General features: G+C 51.2%; 1 protein-coding gene across 8 annotated transcripts in view; it reads right to left on the bottom strand.

Moving 5' to 3' along the window:
• The window catches only part of Akt2 (AKT serine/threonine kinase 2), a 56,716-nt gene that overhangs the window by 34,089 nt on the left and 6,392 nt on the right, over positions 1 to 16,235 (bottom strand). Inside the window, exon 1 of one of the 8 annotated variants that reach the window (XM_008759109.4) lies at positions 16,019 to 16,223. The exons of 1 other annotated variant lie outside the window; for it this stretch is intronic. The gene's annotated coding sequence lies outside the window, so the exon portion shown is untranslated. 8 annotated transcript variants of the gene reach the window in all.

Raw genomic sequence — 16,235 nt, 5'->3', positions numbered from 1 at the left:
TATTCCACATCCTCTGGGCCTTACCTCCCTGCCCCCGACTCAGTAGCCAAAGACCCTCAAAAATGAGTCAGTCTTAAGCCAAGCATGATGACGCATGGCTTTAATTTCAGAACTTGCAAGGCAGGCAGGCAGATCTCTGAGTTGGAGGCCAAACTAGTCTACAAAGTGAGTTCCAGGACAGCTAAACAAACAAACAAACAAACAAACAAATAAACAAGGACTGTCCTTCCTCAACTCAAAGTCATCCATGGTTTCCCAAGTCCTTGGCAAAAATGCCCAAGTCCTCAGTTTGGCACTCAAGGCTATACAGACTTGCCACCACTCTCATTCCTGTGCTGTCCACTCACCCACCCTGCACACTGTCTGCTCAGGCTCCTCCCCACTCAGGCCTTTCCCATGTTCCTCAGTCTTTTTCTCATCCTTTCATCTACATCTGACCTTGTCCTTCCATGTCCAAACCCTTCACAGCTCCCCAGTGCACTTAGGAAACAGAACAACACACCCCGCCCCCATACCAACCAGGCCACAGGAGTGGTTCCTGAACCAAGAAAGCAAGGGCATGTTATCAGGACAGTGACTTCCCAGCCCTCCGGCCTCCCTGCGTACACCTTCTGAATGCTCTCCCTCCTTGGGGGCCTCAGTGAAGCAGTGCGTGCTCAGGTTTCAACCTCCAAGGCTGCAGTAGGTACAGCTATAGACCTTTCCGGCAAACTCCACCACACCCACCAATACTACTCAAGTGGGCCGCCCGCCCGGCACTGACACTGTCAAGCAATGAATGAGCTGATTCTCGCCAACAAGCCAAAGTTACAAACACCTGAACTCAGCCTCGCCCACCAATCTTCCCCGAGTGTGTCCTGGGTGCCAGATACTCAAGAACATCACTAAGACACAGTCATGGGCCTCACAAAACTCACATTCTGAAGAGGGAAGATAGAACCACCACCCCCAACACACACACACACACACACACACACACACACACACACACACACACGCACGCACGCACGCACGCACACACGCCAATGTCAAGGGGTGGAGAGGTGCTGAGAATAATGAGGAGGAACTAGCAGGGAATGGACCATGTCGCTGGACAGTGAACAGAGCATGTGAGCAAAGCCTCAGGAACCAAAGAATGAACAGAGCAGTACACGGAAAGACTTTCAGACAGGAAAGTTGAAAATGGAAAAGCTCTATGGTGGGAGCAGATGCAGAGAAAGCCAGAGACACTGCTCAGGGTCTAGGGTTGAGGCCCCCCAAAACAAAAACCTAAACTGTTCCCAGCTCTGGGTCAGTTGTGAATACTTCCTAGTGAGCTGGGTAGGGAGGGAACGAAGAGGCCAAAGCAATGGTGCCTCTTGAAGCCTCTGAGACCCAGCAACCATACTACAGCCTTAGAGTGAGCCTGCCGGTGTCTAACGCACAGCCCTCCCCACAGCTACTGCTGTTCACAGCTAGGTGAAGGCAGCCAGGTGTGGCTAAGAATGTCAGGGTTTCAGAGTCTGAGGGCCACTGCCAACCTGGCGGTCTCAGGCAGGGCAGTGGAGCTCCCAATACCCACCAGAGGAGCTATAGCATGCCCAAGTGAGAACAGAGACTCAGCGAAGGGAAGCCATTTACCTTGGGTCTCCCAGCTGAGTGGTAGGGGCCCTGGCCACAGCTCCACACACCAGAGCCACTTTTTATAGTCTCGTTTCAGCAACTAAGAAGTCAGCAGCAGCTCAGGCAGTCAAGAGCAGGGGGAGGAATTGGAAGATCCCCTGCGTCCTGCCTGGCTCCAGCCGTCCTCCCACTAAGGGTGGCGCCTCAGCCGAGGTGTCTGTGACGCAGTCCTGCGGTGATGAAATTCCAGGCAGCACAGCCAAGCAGATGGCCTGTTCACTGAGGAGCTGCAGGCTGAGGACACTCAGAAGGGGCACGGAGACCTGCCTGTGGAACTCAAGAGCACATGGACACCTGTCTGTCCTGACTGCCCTTCTGCAGCACACAGCAGGGAGCTACTGTGTCTCCATCACACACTAGCTGCTGCTTCCCAGAATGTCCACATCTGAGTGTGCAGAGGGCTGGAGCTGGGACTGCAGCTGGTGACTAAACGTGTGCCGCCTGGGAGGCAAGGTGAACAGAACAGGGTCCCTCAAAGGAAAGGCTGCCTAAACAAGAAACACACCAATCTCAGGAGTTAGGAAGACATACGGTGATTGATAACACCTGCCTGGGAGAGCGAGCCCTCAAAAACTCCCAATGCTAAGTGTGGCCTACTGTAGGAATGCAAAATGGTGAGGTCTACGTGAAAATTATCAGTAACAATTAAAAGTCAGTACTTGTCTACCCAAACCCAGGAATTTCCTTCCCAATGGCCACCCTTGCCCTCAGCACTTCTATGCCGTGTGTTCCTCTGAGCATATGGGCATTCTCAACACCACCGACTTGTATTAAAATGTTGTGAGCAGTAGACCAGCTAAGAGCAGACTGCAGCTACTGAAAAATAGATCCATCCCACCCTACCTGACCCTCAGGGCCTGAATTCCACAGATACTATCAATGCCACATTGTTTGTCTGAGTTTTCTTTCTGAGCAGTTCCTCCTCTAAGAGGTAAGGCCTGGATTGGCAAGGGGTGACAGAATTTTCAACAAAATGGGGTAGAGACTTCCACTGTCACTGCCTTAGCAGGACTCTGGAGTGTCTGGAAGGAGCTCCTCACTAATGCTGCCACAGAGAAGTGCAGATCCCTGCCACGCTCCTGCCTCTGAGTCCATCTGTGAGTCTGGCAGGGAAAGCAGGCCATTGAGGGGGTGAGAGGCCACAGACAGCTGCAGAGGGGAACTGAGCTCATTCTGAGCTGTTTCCACATATGTTCAGTTCATGGGTTTTCTTTTCCTCCAGAAATGGGCACTCAAGCTAAGGTGTTGTGCATACTAGGCAAGCTCTCTATCCATCGATAAGCCATACCGAAACCTTCCTTCTAACTCCTAGAAGCACGGTCTCAAGTTATCTACACTGGCCCAGAACTTACTCTATAGCCCAAGAGGGACTGCATTTGCAATCCTCTTGGCTCTGCCTCTTGAGTAGATGGGCTTACAAGTCTGTGGAATTACAGCCATTCCATATTTTTATCAAGCACCCACTGTGTGCACAATACAGCAAGCCCAAGTTATAACTGGGTCCAGTGATAACTGGGACAGGCAAGAATCCCAGCTTTTCCCCTGCTGACTTAAGGGGTCTGGAAGGCTTCTCAAAGTGGTATGAGTAGAGCCTAGCCTGTGCCCTGTGGTTCCCTTCCCTAAAGAAGTAGGGGCCACTGAGGTGTTTTGGTGTGTCTCAGAAGCTAAGCACCACTGGAATGGAAGGCCTCTGAAGAAATAAATGGGGCCGGTGCATGCCTCACAAAAGGGTTTGAGAGAGGATGGAAGGGCTCTGGCTTTAGTGATCACAAGTCCCAAAGTGGAGGGCCCGATGTAGACAGTGTTGGGATCTACACAAATCTCACAGCCTAAGTCCAGAGAACCTTGTTTTGTAGAACTTAGTTTGTTCTCTAGGCTGCCCATCTAGGACAAGGTGGACCCTACCCTGCTCCTCTGGCCCATGAACTCTGCCGCTCAGGTCCTTGGTGTCATGTATTAATTACCTCTCATATCTGAACCAAGAGCTGTGATATCTGGCTTCTAAGGGACTTCTGAATACCACTGAGGATACAGTACATGAGCTAAACAGATGGAAAGACAGTGTTTTAAAGACAATTCTATATGCGTGCATATCCGTGTGTGTGGATAAATGGGGGTATGTGTACACACTGTATGTAAAGGCCGGAGGACAGCCTTGCGTACAGTGTTCAGGAACTGTCCACCTTCCTTTAAGACAGTCTCTCACTGGACTGGGGTTCACAGTGCACAGTGAACCCCAAGGATCTGCCTGTCTCTAGACCCCAAGCACAGTCTTGGGATTGAGTTCAGGTCCTTCTATTTTACCAAGTGAACCATATACCTATCCCTAAAAACAACTTAAAACAATGTTACTGAGTGATACATTAGTCTGTGGTACCTATGCACTCAGCAACATTTTGGGGTGTGTGTGTGTGTGTGTGTGTGTGTGTTTAAACAACCTTAAAATGTAGTCCAGGCTGGCCCCAAACCTCAGTGCAGCCTTAGTCTTCCAGATGCTGGGATTACCACTGTCTGTACGCACGTTTGGCTCTCAGCCACTGCGTAAACAGAGTAAATTTCACCAGTTGTACTTAGAAGCCTTTGGGGACCATCTTTAATCACCTCTCCTCCCTGCCCAGAGCTGACCACACGTGTAAATTCACTCCTATAGCCAAGACAGAGCAGAGCTGGGATTGAAGCCTAGGCCCTCCTTACCCTGGTCAGGCCTTCCTAGATGGGAAGGTGAAACAGGCACTTTTCTGGGGGAGGGGGAGACTTGTGCTTGGGCAGCCCAGACACCCAGGTCGGGCTCTCCCACACCATCTCAACTCCCAAACTGGAATTCTTCTGTATGCTGAGTAACATTCTGTGATAGAGTACAAAGAAAGGCACCTTCTCAAATGCAGCAAACCACAAAGGGTAAAACAAAGCCATGTGGTCACAAGGGAGCACTATCAGCTGTTCCCTTGGGGGATGCATGCGTCCTCCCACTCTGGCCTTCAGTCCTCCTTGATCTCAGTACAGTTGCACAAGAGAGATCGGTCCCTCACCAGCAAGTATAGCTGGCCTGCCCTGAAAGATATTTCTGGTTTGGTTTCTTTTTCTGGGTCTCTTGTCCTTTGTTTCCTGCATTTTAGCACCATGGCCCTTTGTATTTGGACATTTTCATTAGTTACAAGTTGTCTTCTGAATTCCATGTGCATAACATGCACATGTATGTATGCACACAGACACACACAGAAATACTGTGCCAAAGCTAGGCCTGGTGGCACAGGCCTATAATCCCAGATCCACCTAAGGCTTTGGCCAGAAGAGTACAAGCTCCGGGCCTTCCCGTGTGACAGAGAGTTCAAGTCCTGCCTTAAACTTACTGAGACCCAGTCTTAAAATAAAAACCACCAAGAAAGTTAAGGGGAATGGCTCAGTAGTAGCATGCTTGCCTAGCATATGGGGGTCCTGGATCCCATCCCAGTTTAAGAAAAAAAGGGGGAGGGAAAGAAAGATTGCTATACATAGAATTTTCATGTATTTTAAAACAAGGTCTCATTACGTTAGATAGTCTGAACTGGCTTCAACACCTTAATTTAGTGAAGGCCTTTTAGAAAATCAGATACAAGGTCAGTGGAAATCCAGTTCCGAGCTTGAGTGCCCAAGGAGGCAGGTGCGTAAGCGTAGCACGCGCAGAAACAGGACTCAGAAAGAACGGTGCTAACAGAGCTCCAGGTGCAGGATCAAGGAGGCCTTGGGATCCAAACTGAAGGCTTCCTAAGCGGCAGCTGCAGTGGTCAGGTATCATTCTTCTCCCTCTGGTGGGTGGAGACAATGGGTATTTCTGAACTTATAAAAGTTTACCTACTCCACCTCCTTGGTGAGACGGTGGCTTTAAAAAGACTTAACTTTCTTCTTCCGCACACATCCCCCACCCACCCATCTGTCCCCTGAAGTAGGTAGGATTGAAGGCAGGATGAAGGTGTGGGCAGCTGCCAGAGACTGGGACAAGAATAAGTCCAGAACAGATTTCCTTGTCTTCTCTACCACCTCCCCCAACACACGCACCTTCCCCTAACTGAACCCCCGGAAATCATGTCAAGTATTCTGGTCTGCCTAGCCATGCTCTCCAAAAAACCAAGGACACCAGCTGCGCTCAGTGGGCCTCTGCAAGCACAGCTGACAGTGCCCAGGACCTCTCCCAGGCACACGTGGACCATACCCGAGGCCCTTACCAAGGCTGTCAGAGACCACCTGCCTCAGCCCTGCCTCAGCCCTGCTCTGAGCTGCAGCCTCACCAGACCAACACATGAAACCATCTCTTCTCTGGGTCCCTGGAAGAACCTGCTCTGACCAGGACCTTTGCATGCTGTTTTCCCAGCTAGGATGCTGTTCACGGTGCTCTCTCAGCCCAACCCTCCATCTTCAGGGAAACCTTCCTTGATGGCTCCTCCCAAGATGAGAACATGACACTCAGCCTGCCCCTCCCCTCAGAAAATGGGCCTCTTATTTGCCTCTGGCAATATGGCCTCTGGGGACTCAGGATCTGAACAAGGTAGGGACAGAGTCTATCCTAGTCCACACTGTTTCCAGCCCTAAGCACTACCCATCACAGGGCTAGACTTAGAACTTTAAATAATTCCAGGAGGGCTAACAACTAGACCCAGAGCTTTTGTGCTCCAGACTCCCAGGTGGAGGTGAAAACAAACATCTCACATTCACTGGATCCCTAAAATGGTGTCCACCGTGCCAGCACTGGCACTAAGGATTTCTCTGTGACCAAACAGAATCCCTGCTGTGGGAGGAGAAGGCAAACTAAATAGGTAAATTATATAGCACATTCAAGGTGTCCAGAATCTTGGAGAAAGGCAGTATACATGAAAGATAGAGGTCACAGAAAGGCTCACAGAGCCTGAGCAAAACTGTGACCCAGACAAGCCACAGGAAGAAGAGCATGGCTGGCAGGACCTGAGGCTCTGAGGTGAGTGAGGCAGGCCTGGCATCTCTGAAGGCTTTGGTTCTCCCTGGGAAAGAAATGGAGACCTGTGGGCCTGAAACGGCAGGGTGAGGGCTGTATCCCAGCCTCTTTCCCACTGGTCCCAACACTCACACCGTGTGCCTCACTTGGGGACCATAGGAACCGTATCTGATACAAAAGAAGTCAAGGTGGGAGGTAGAGCACCAACAGCTAGACAGCTAAAATACATAGAGTCCAAGAGACTAAACTTCTGCCATTGGACCCCAGACCTGCAACTCCCTCTGCCTTTGCTCCCAAAAGACTGAGCCATCACTCTTCTCACATTGCTCTCTACCATACCAAGGCCAGTACTGTCTCAGACCCCTGCAGACATCAGCACACTTAGGCACACAAGCACATGCGCACCACAGCAGGCCTCTAACAGGCTGCCCGCTTCATCATCACCACTCCTCCCCTGGTCTCCCACCTGTGCTCTAAGCAGCCTAGTGCTTGGAGGGTACCAGGAACAAACCAGCAGGGGCTTGTTTGCACGTTGCAAGTTATTTGGGGGAGGACTCCCAAAATGCTGGTACAAGCCAACATGAGTCCTGATGGGTAAGTGGTGCCACCTTCCCCATTATGCAGATAAGCAGGCCGAGGCCAGAACCTAAACTGGGAACACAAATCACAAAGGACAAGGCACTGAACCAGTGCAGGAAACATCTGTCCTTAAACTAGAAGAAACCCACCCAACTTCTGCATTGGCAGAACGAGTGCAGGGAACACCTAGACACTGAATGCCTGAGCTGGAGTACTGAGGAGCCATGTTTCCCTTCTTAACTGTAATCACAGCATAACTGTAATCAATCCATAACACCTGGAGCCTGAGGAGAGAGGAGGGTGGGCAGGGCTCTCTGGCCAAGAAGGCATCATGGTGCCTGACTAGAAGCCCCATCCATGCCCATCCCTCCTCCCAGGACACAGGCATGCGAGGTGGCAGGCCTCAGTGAATCTTGTTGTACCCCTTCCAGGGGGGCTATCTAGGGCTCTTCTGGACATCTGCTCCCTTGTCTGTAAGCTAGGACTAAGCACCACCAGGACTAAGACTGTGCTTATGTTACCAGGAAGACAATTTTTTAGACAGGGTATGGTAACAGTCAGGAAACTGAAGCAGGGGCAATCTCTGTGGTTCTGTGAGAACCCCTTACTCAGGGAATTTTAGGCTAGCCGGGCCTATTTATTGAGACCCTGTCTTGAAAGAGACAGAGACAGATGTTTTTACATGCCTGTGCCATGGCACTCCTAATGAGGTATGCTCATTAAGGTGTACAGCTGGGGATGTGACTCGCCTGAGGAAAATGGCAGCTTTTATACAAAGCCCAACTGTGAGATCCAGGACCATCCGGAACCCTAGTAAGGGCCAGGGAAGTGGCTTATTAGCAGTGACTGGGGTCAGGATGAAATCCTAAAGATGACTCACAGCATGCCTATATTGTTTTTCTTTGGTTTTTTTTTTTTTTTTTTTTTTTTGAGATAGGGTTAATTCTGTATAATAACAGCCTCAGCTCTCCTGGGACTCTGTAGACCAACCAGGCTGCTCTTGAACTCAGAGATGTGCCTGCCTCTGCCTCCCAAGTGCTGGGATTAAAAGTGTGTGCCACCACACCCTGCTAAGTTTTTGAAAATAAAATACCATCTAAATGAAAATGCATTAGCTGAAGAACAGAGACCACTCTAGGCACCCTCCAAGGCCTCTGGATCCCAGTTTGAAAAGCTACACGCCAGAACCCAAGTCCTGCACCCACCCGCCTGGAGGCCCTAAGAGAGCCCATCTATAAAACAGATTATGGTCAGTTCTACGCCTACCCATCTCCCACCCATTCAGGCCACTACCTGAACCCTATCCAGCCTCTCCTCATATGAAGCCCTGACTCCTCACTTCCAAGTTCTTGCCTTGTCTCCTTGACTACTCCTCAGCTCCAGCCACCCTAGCCAACTCTGCTGAGCTCAACCTCCCAACCTTGCCCAGCCTACCTACCCCTTCTGACTTCCCATCTCTCTCCTCAGAGCATCCTAAGACCAGTTCCCTTCCCAGACCATAGTGTGCTTAGACTGGGCGCTCTCCCAGGAACAAGAACCGTACATGGCATAGGAAGGGCTCAATAAAACTTACCGAGATAGTGGAATATAAAAATAAGCCAACCAGGCATTGTAGTACACATTTAATTCCAGCACTCAGAAGGCAAAGGCAGGTAAGTATTTCTGTGAGTCAGAGGCCAGCCTAGTCTACAGAGTAAGTTCCAGGCCTGCCACACACACACACACACACACACACACACACACACACACACACACACACACAGAGAGAGAGAGAGAGAGACAGACAGACAGACAGACAGACAGACATATCAAGCTTGTTTTTATTGTTTCTACCAGGTATAATGATATACACCTGTAATGTCAAAATTTGGAAGAAAGAGACAGGTCCATCAACAAAAGTTCATGATCAGCCAGGGTTATACAGGGAATTCCTGTCTCAGAACAAAACAAACAAAAACCTCACATTGCTAGGCATGATGGTATATGCCTGTAACATCAGCACTGGGAAGACTGAGCCAAGAGGACGATGAGTTGCAGATAGCCCAAGGTACACTACAAGATCCTGTCTCAAAAATCAGGGCTGACAAGCAACTAGAGCTTCCAGGGACTAAGCCACTACCTAAAGACTATACATGGACTGACCCTGGACTCTGACCTCATAGGTAGCAATGAATATCCTAGTAAGAGCACCAGTGGAAGGGGAAGCCCTTGGTCCTGCTAAGACTGAACCCCCAGTGAATGTGATTGTTGGGGGGAGGGCAGCAATGGGGGGAGGATAGGGAGGGGAACACCAATAAAGAAGGGGAGGGGGAGGGATTAGAGGGATGTTTGCCCGGAAACCGGAAAAGGGAATAACATTTGAAATGTAAATAAGAAATACTCAAAGTTAATAAAAAAAAATTAAAAAATAAAAAAAAAAATCAGGGCTGAGAAAACACTCAGAGGGTAGAGGCATTTGCTCTGCAAGTACAAGAGTCGGGGCCGGAATCCCCAGCCACCACAGAAAAAGCCAGGCAGAGTGCTGGAGAGATGGCTCAGCAGTTAAAGAGCATTAGCTGCTCTTGCAAAGGTTCCCAGCACTCAGAGCAGTTCACAACCATTTGTGACTCTAGTTCCAGGGGACCTGACCCCGTTTTCTGGCCGCCAAAGGCATAAGGCACACATATGGTACACAGACAGATATGTAGGCAAAATACTTAGATACATAGAATTTCAAGTTTGTAACCCCAGCATTGAGAGTAGGAACAAGAAGATTCCCCAGAGCTCACGGAGCAGCCAGCCTAGCTGAAACAGCAAGTTTCAGGTACAGTGAAAGATCTTGTCTCAAGGCAGTAAGGCAGCAAATTACAAAAGACCTGACATGGGCACCCAAAACACTCAAGTGAATGCACCACACACAACCAATGTATCATTGTGTGCCTCAGTGTCTCACCTACTAAGTGGAAGTAAGAGCCCTCCTCACGCCCCAGGATGCCATACGTGGACAGAGCGCTAGTGCACAGGGCACACACAGGAGCTCACTGTAAGCCAGCACCATAGCTTATCAGGGCCCAGGCTCCCAAAACTTCCACCCCAAACCCACTCCTCCAGTCCACAAGCACAGGCTGCTCACTCTAGAGTCCTTCTCTGCTCTCAGGTGCCACGAACCACAGCACCAAGTCATCAGGTACCTTCTCAACAGGCTGGTACTTTCTTACGCGCTAGCTTCCTGAAGCCTCCCATGACCCTGCAGCAACATTTCCAAGTTTAACTGAACAAATTCACCTCAGAGAATGAACCCAGATGCACAGAGCTCCACAGCAACCTCAAAATGCTAAAATCAGGGCTCTCCCTCAGCGTTTAATCATAGCTGAGAAGGAGCCCTGATTCTGGGAAGAGATGAGCAGTGGCAGCTGCCCCATGGCATTCAGGAAGCCATCGAGGTGGCAAATGGAGAAAGGCTTGGATTTCTGGCCTCACCCTCAGAAACAACATCTGTAGATGAGCTTCCTTGCTAGGCTGCTGAGCTCCAGGAACTTGCCGAAGGGACCTCGGACATGGAGTCTCTCCTTGGCCAGCCCAGCTTGCTGTTCTCGCACGGCCCACCCAGAGCACAGGCCGTCGTGGGTGCCGAGCTGGCGAGCTGGCAGTGGGTCCTGCCCCAAAGGACCAGGCTGAGATCCCACCCTGCAGTCCTCCCACACTAGCGTCCTCCCTCCCTCTTGGTCCTGCTCCTAGGCTGTCTCCCTGGGCTGGGCCTCTCACTGCTTGGCTGGCTGTCCATAAGAGTCTGCCACGGAACCACCCCACCATGCAGCCCGGAGGCCCAGAGGCTGAGGGCCTTTTGCACATAGCTCTGGGAAACTAGAGAGGCCACAGAAGGGCAGTCCTGTGTTCTCCTGAGGCCTGACTGAGATCAACCACAGAAGATGCCTCTTCCCACCCTCCATCCCTGGGATCTGTGTAGACCCCCAAGAGGTTCACTCTCTCCAGACCAAGCCTTACAAAACACCAGGGTGCCTGCCTATGCCCTAAGTCTTAGAGATGAAACTTGTAGGTCAGACTAAAAGATATTCTCATTTAGGCCACTGCTTAGTGGCCTTTGTGTTGACGGGACCCCTGGAGTAACCATACAAACATAGCATCCAATTCCCTTCTACTTGAGGGCCTCACACAGGCACTGGGGCTTTTAGGGGGGATTAGGGAACAGCCAGAGACAATTCCTTTCATCCTCAAGGTTTTCATCATGATACTCTAGGATGAGCCCCCATGTCAGTCTTATTAAGGAAGATTCGCCTTGACCTCTAATCAAAACCAAATAGGGTCATCCTGTTCCTTTTCCTAACTTCCATTTATCTTGCCCTGATAACACCAACCTTGACCTGCTATGCTGTCCTCATTCTACTAAAAGGTAAGGTCCAAGACCCTGTTCCATCCAGCCTTTGGAGCTAACTGGAGAAGTAATAGGCAGACTGTGGCCAGGACCCTTCCTGTCAGTGTGACAGCCATTCACACCATTACTTAGCAACAGCATCTGGCTAGGCTAGCGGGAGGTGCAGAGACAAGTCAGCCTATTGAGTCCCCACCTCGATCCCTAAATGGACCAGCCACGGCCCTGGGGAACACAGTGTGAAACCACAGAAGAGGGAGGCAACCAGTGAGTCTCCACCAAAGCAGTTGTAGGGCAGTTATTCTCTCAAGGGGGAAGTGGGAGGCCTGTGAAACAGTGCCTGGCCCTAGGCAGAAGCTTAAAAACCTCCAAGGCCAAAGTCACCACCCAACTGAGTGAATCCTCAGACTCCAAATTCCTTCCCAGGCTGAGGAAGCAGCACACACCCCATCCCCTGGCCACCAGCACTCACCCAATCATTCAGGCCTCTCCCTGTGGTACATCCCTACCCCTCATCAAGCCCATCCTCCTTCCACACCCCCACACTGTGGTCTCCCTGCTGCTCCCAGGCTGGCCTGTCTTACCCACATGCCTGTCCTGCCTTCCCTGCCACTACATCTAAAGAAGCTCCAGATGGCCTCCACAGCCTCACCCAAATTCACCACCTAACAGCTAACCCATTCCTTGCTTACCCTCCTGTTGGTCTCCTTCAGCTCCACAAAGGACTTCTGTTTTGTAAACAGGGTGTCACTATGTAGTCCTGGTTCATCTGGAACTTACTATGTAGATCAGACTGGCCTGGAACCCACAGAGTCCCACCAGAATCTGTCTCCTCAGTACTGGGATCAAAGACATGCTGTACAACATGGGACAGAATTGGGACTTTGTCAGTACCCTAGCATCTTCACCTGATGCAACATCCTGCCCACTGCCAGCCTTCTCACCACTCCGTGGTTGAGGGAGGGATTTAGAGAAAGCACACAAAACAAAGCCAAATCAGGAGTGTGGGAAGGATCTACAATTTGTACCGAGGTGCACTTGTTAGCTGACTTGACTGTGTATCACCTTGTCTCTACATCTGGGAAAGAAGCTAACATCAGCCCTACTTTCCTCCTGATGTTTCTAAAAACTGGCTAAGGCCCAGAGTCCTAGCAGCAGTAAATGAATTACAATTTGCTGGGCCACACTGACCACACACCAGTCTATCACTTGTGTCAAACACAGAAGGGGCTGCAGGATCTGGCATTATCTTCCCTGGACCCAGGTAAGGCTTTGAGAAGGCTGAAGTACTCAAACAAAGCCACAACTAGCACCTGGATGGCTGGATTTGAACTCAGTGCTTAGAACTGCACCATAGCCTTTTTGAAAATTGTATTTATTATTGTATGTGTGTGCATGTGAATTGGGGGTATGCTGTGACATGCTTGTGTATGACAGAGGACAATTGTGAAGTTGGTTCTTGCCTTCCCCCTTTATGTGGGTTCTGGGGACTGAACATAGGTTGCAAAGTCTGCATAGCAAATGTCTTAACCCACTGAGCCATCTTGTCAGCCCAACATAACTCTTTACAGAAGCTGGGAACCAGGACACTGACTGTCCGGATGGAGACTGGACAGAGTTGGATGCCTAGGCACCTAACAGAACTAAAGTATGGGATGAATAAGGCAGGTCCCTGAGTCCTGACAGGGTCTGACAGAAGCAGCCACTGACACGTCCTTCCAAGCTCTCTATCAGTTAAGTCACTGGCTCCTCCCAGCAGCTGAGGTGGGTGCCTTTCCCAGTCTCCTGCATGCAGGTGAACCCTGTGGCCCCAAATCACAAAGCCAGAAGGGCTCATCCTCATCCTGCCTCTAACTGGGGTCTAAAGCCATTGGGGTCACCCAATGGCTGTCCTGCTAGCTCCTCCTGTGCCCAGTACACATGTACTCGGGGCTAAAAAAATGTCTAACTCAGTTCTGTCCCCAAGTTTCTCCAGAAAAACCTGAAATGCTACAACTGACAAGTACAGGAACATTCAAGTCACCCCCCCAGCCTGAGGAAGAAAGCAGACACCCAGAACCAGAGTCAAGTGGGCAGAGACCACTACAGCCGGGGACCTCTTGAACAGAGTATGGTACCAAGGCCTATGTAGTCTGCAGCTAAATCGCGCGCAGCCTGGCCTCCAAGGAGACTGATGCAGACCTGCAAACAAGCACCTTCTCCTTCAGGCTTCGACTTCTGATTTCGCTTGAACCAAAGGAAAAAAAGCCACAAGCTTGGGCACAGAGTGTTTAGTCACACACAGAAGCCACCATGGTTGTGTCTTGGCTGCCTTACCTGTGACCTGGGCATAACATTCCCACCTCACCATTAAGTCTCTAGAAAGTAGACAGACCAATAGGTACGCAACTATAGTATCTGAGACTTAAATGAAGCCACGTGCAAAAGACCCATCGCACCCCTAGGAAGATGGGAATACGCTCTATCCAGTGCAACCCACTATCACTTGAAATGGGGAGGCCCTGTAACTTGGTTTCCTCAATGAAAAAGGAGAGCATGACAACAAAGTCTGCCTCTCCAGGATACAAGACATCCCTCACAGTGTGGGGCACACTGAATGCATTGAGTGAAGGTCAGCCATTGATTTCACGGTCATTACTTTTATTAACTCTACCAGGCAAAATCTCTACAAGCTACTCTTGAGGACTAGAGAAGCACATCCCTGGTGGAGAAAAACCCTAGAGAACACCCACTGCCTGGACCTTTCTCTCTGGGAACCATGCCGAATTGAAGCCAGTCAGCATAGATCCCAGTGCTGTAGACCAATGGCTATTGTCTGTTCCCTTGACCATATCACCAGACTGGTCAGCTAGGTCAATCAGGGACTGCAGCCAATCCTCCAGGAAATTCAGACCTAGGACAAAGGTTACTGGGCAAGCCAAGATCACAAGCCTGCCTAAGGAGCAAGGACACTGGCCACACTTTTGGGGTTCCCTGCTTAGGAACCACAATGAGAAACTAGGTCTGTGAGGGACCTAAAACAGTCCCAAACACTATTAAGTAGCCTTTCTCTCTAGGCAAGATCAAGCTGGATGAAGTGCACGCCCCTCCAAGTCCCCGTGGCCTCTGCAGAGAGAACAGCTGGGAAAACAGCACTCAACCTCACCAAGAGGCCAACTGTTATCACTCAACCCGTAGGAGCGTAGGAGCGTAAACAGGACTCTAGATTGAGCTGGTAGCAGCCACGTGGCCAGGGATGGAGAACGTGGGCTGGACTGATAAAGTCCCCTTCACATCCATGTCCACAACTACAAGCAGTACCGAAACTCTCAACCGCATCTCTGCGGAGGGAACAGTAAACAGGCTAAAAATCAGCCTGACCTGAACCCTATGTTTTTCTAACAGAGGAAGGCCTGCCACCAGGCCCCAAAAGTTCTCCGAATGAGAGAAACAGGGGCCCCAAATTCTGAGAATAAAGATGTCCCCCGTCACCTTGCTCTGGAGAGCGGTCCCTTAAAACACACCTTCGGCCCAAAAGGTGACAAGCAGGTCCAGAGGCACCTCTCCTTATCCAAGCCAGATAGGCCCTCCCTTTCTTAATAGGGAGCCAGACTAGAGATCAGAAAAACTTCAGTGACTTCTAAGACACATCTCCACCCCCGGAAGCAAAGAACTTGCCAAAGGATGTCCCACACACCTTAAAGAGAAATAATCTGAAAGGGTTCTGGCGAGGAGAGTGGAGAACAGACAACCCCGTGATAAAAAGCAGCCTAGTAACGATCCCGTTTTCCCCAAAGTCATTAAGAAGTTCAATAAAGGGTGAGCTGAGTGTAAACGCCCACCCCTTCATATTACAGGAAGAGAGAAGCGCTTCTCGCCCACTCAGTATCACACCCCTAAAAGTACGCCCCTTAACACTCACTCGGGCCTCCCAGCACCCTGTGCCTCAAATATGATAAACATCGCAGCCCTCCTCCCGACCCCGCTCTCCTCTAAGAACTAAAGACTGCTCTCTCGTGCCTACCCTGACCGCCCCAACGCGGCCACCCTGGGTATAAACCCCTCTCCAGAAGCTCCCATCCCTCTAAGTGCACCATAGGAACGGCTCCCAAAGCACCCAAGCGGCACAGCCCTCTACACTTGACACGGTGCGCGCCTCAAAAGCTGGACAGGCTGGCCCCTCAGAAAAGGAGCTGTCTCCCCCGATATCCCCCGAAGGCAGCCCCCTGCCCGCAAACTCAGAGTGAGCTCCCCCGCGCCGCCGCAGTGGTATGGACCGCGGCACCCGCCCCACGTCCCTTCGGATTAGTCCCCCAGCCCCGCAGCAGCCGCCCCCACTCAGTTCCGGAAAGGGGGGGAGCCACCAGGTCCGTGGTCCCCGCCCGGCGGGCACCGGTGGTACGGCCCAGCGAGGCCCCACGGGGGGCCAGGACGCGACCATCGCGGAGGGGAGGGTGCTTGGGGACACGCGCTGGCGTACTCACCTGTCACCGGCGGCCGCCCAGCCTCTCCGGCGGGGCTCTACCCCCGCCCATCGCCACGCTGAGCTCGTTCCCGCTCCTTATTTATTAACTGGCGGCAGCAACGGCGGCAGTGCTGGCGGCAGCGACGCCTTCTCAGAGTCAGGCCCAACGGCTCCCGCAGCGCGGCCCCCCCCGCCCCCTCCCCCCAGCCCCCGCTCACAGCCCCCTCCCACCCGCT

The sequence above is a fragment of the Rattus norvegicus genome, chromosome 1 (genome assembly GCF_036323735.1).
Source record: "Rattus norvegicus strain BN/NHsdMcwi chromosome 1, GRCr8, whole genome shotgun sequence".
In the NCBI taxonomy this organism is placed as follows: Eukaryota; Metazoa; Chordata; class Mammalia; order Rodentia; family Muridae; genus Rattus; species Rattus norvegicus.
This window is presented reverse-complemented; position numbering and strand designations above follow the sequence as displayed.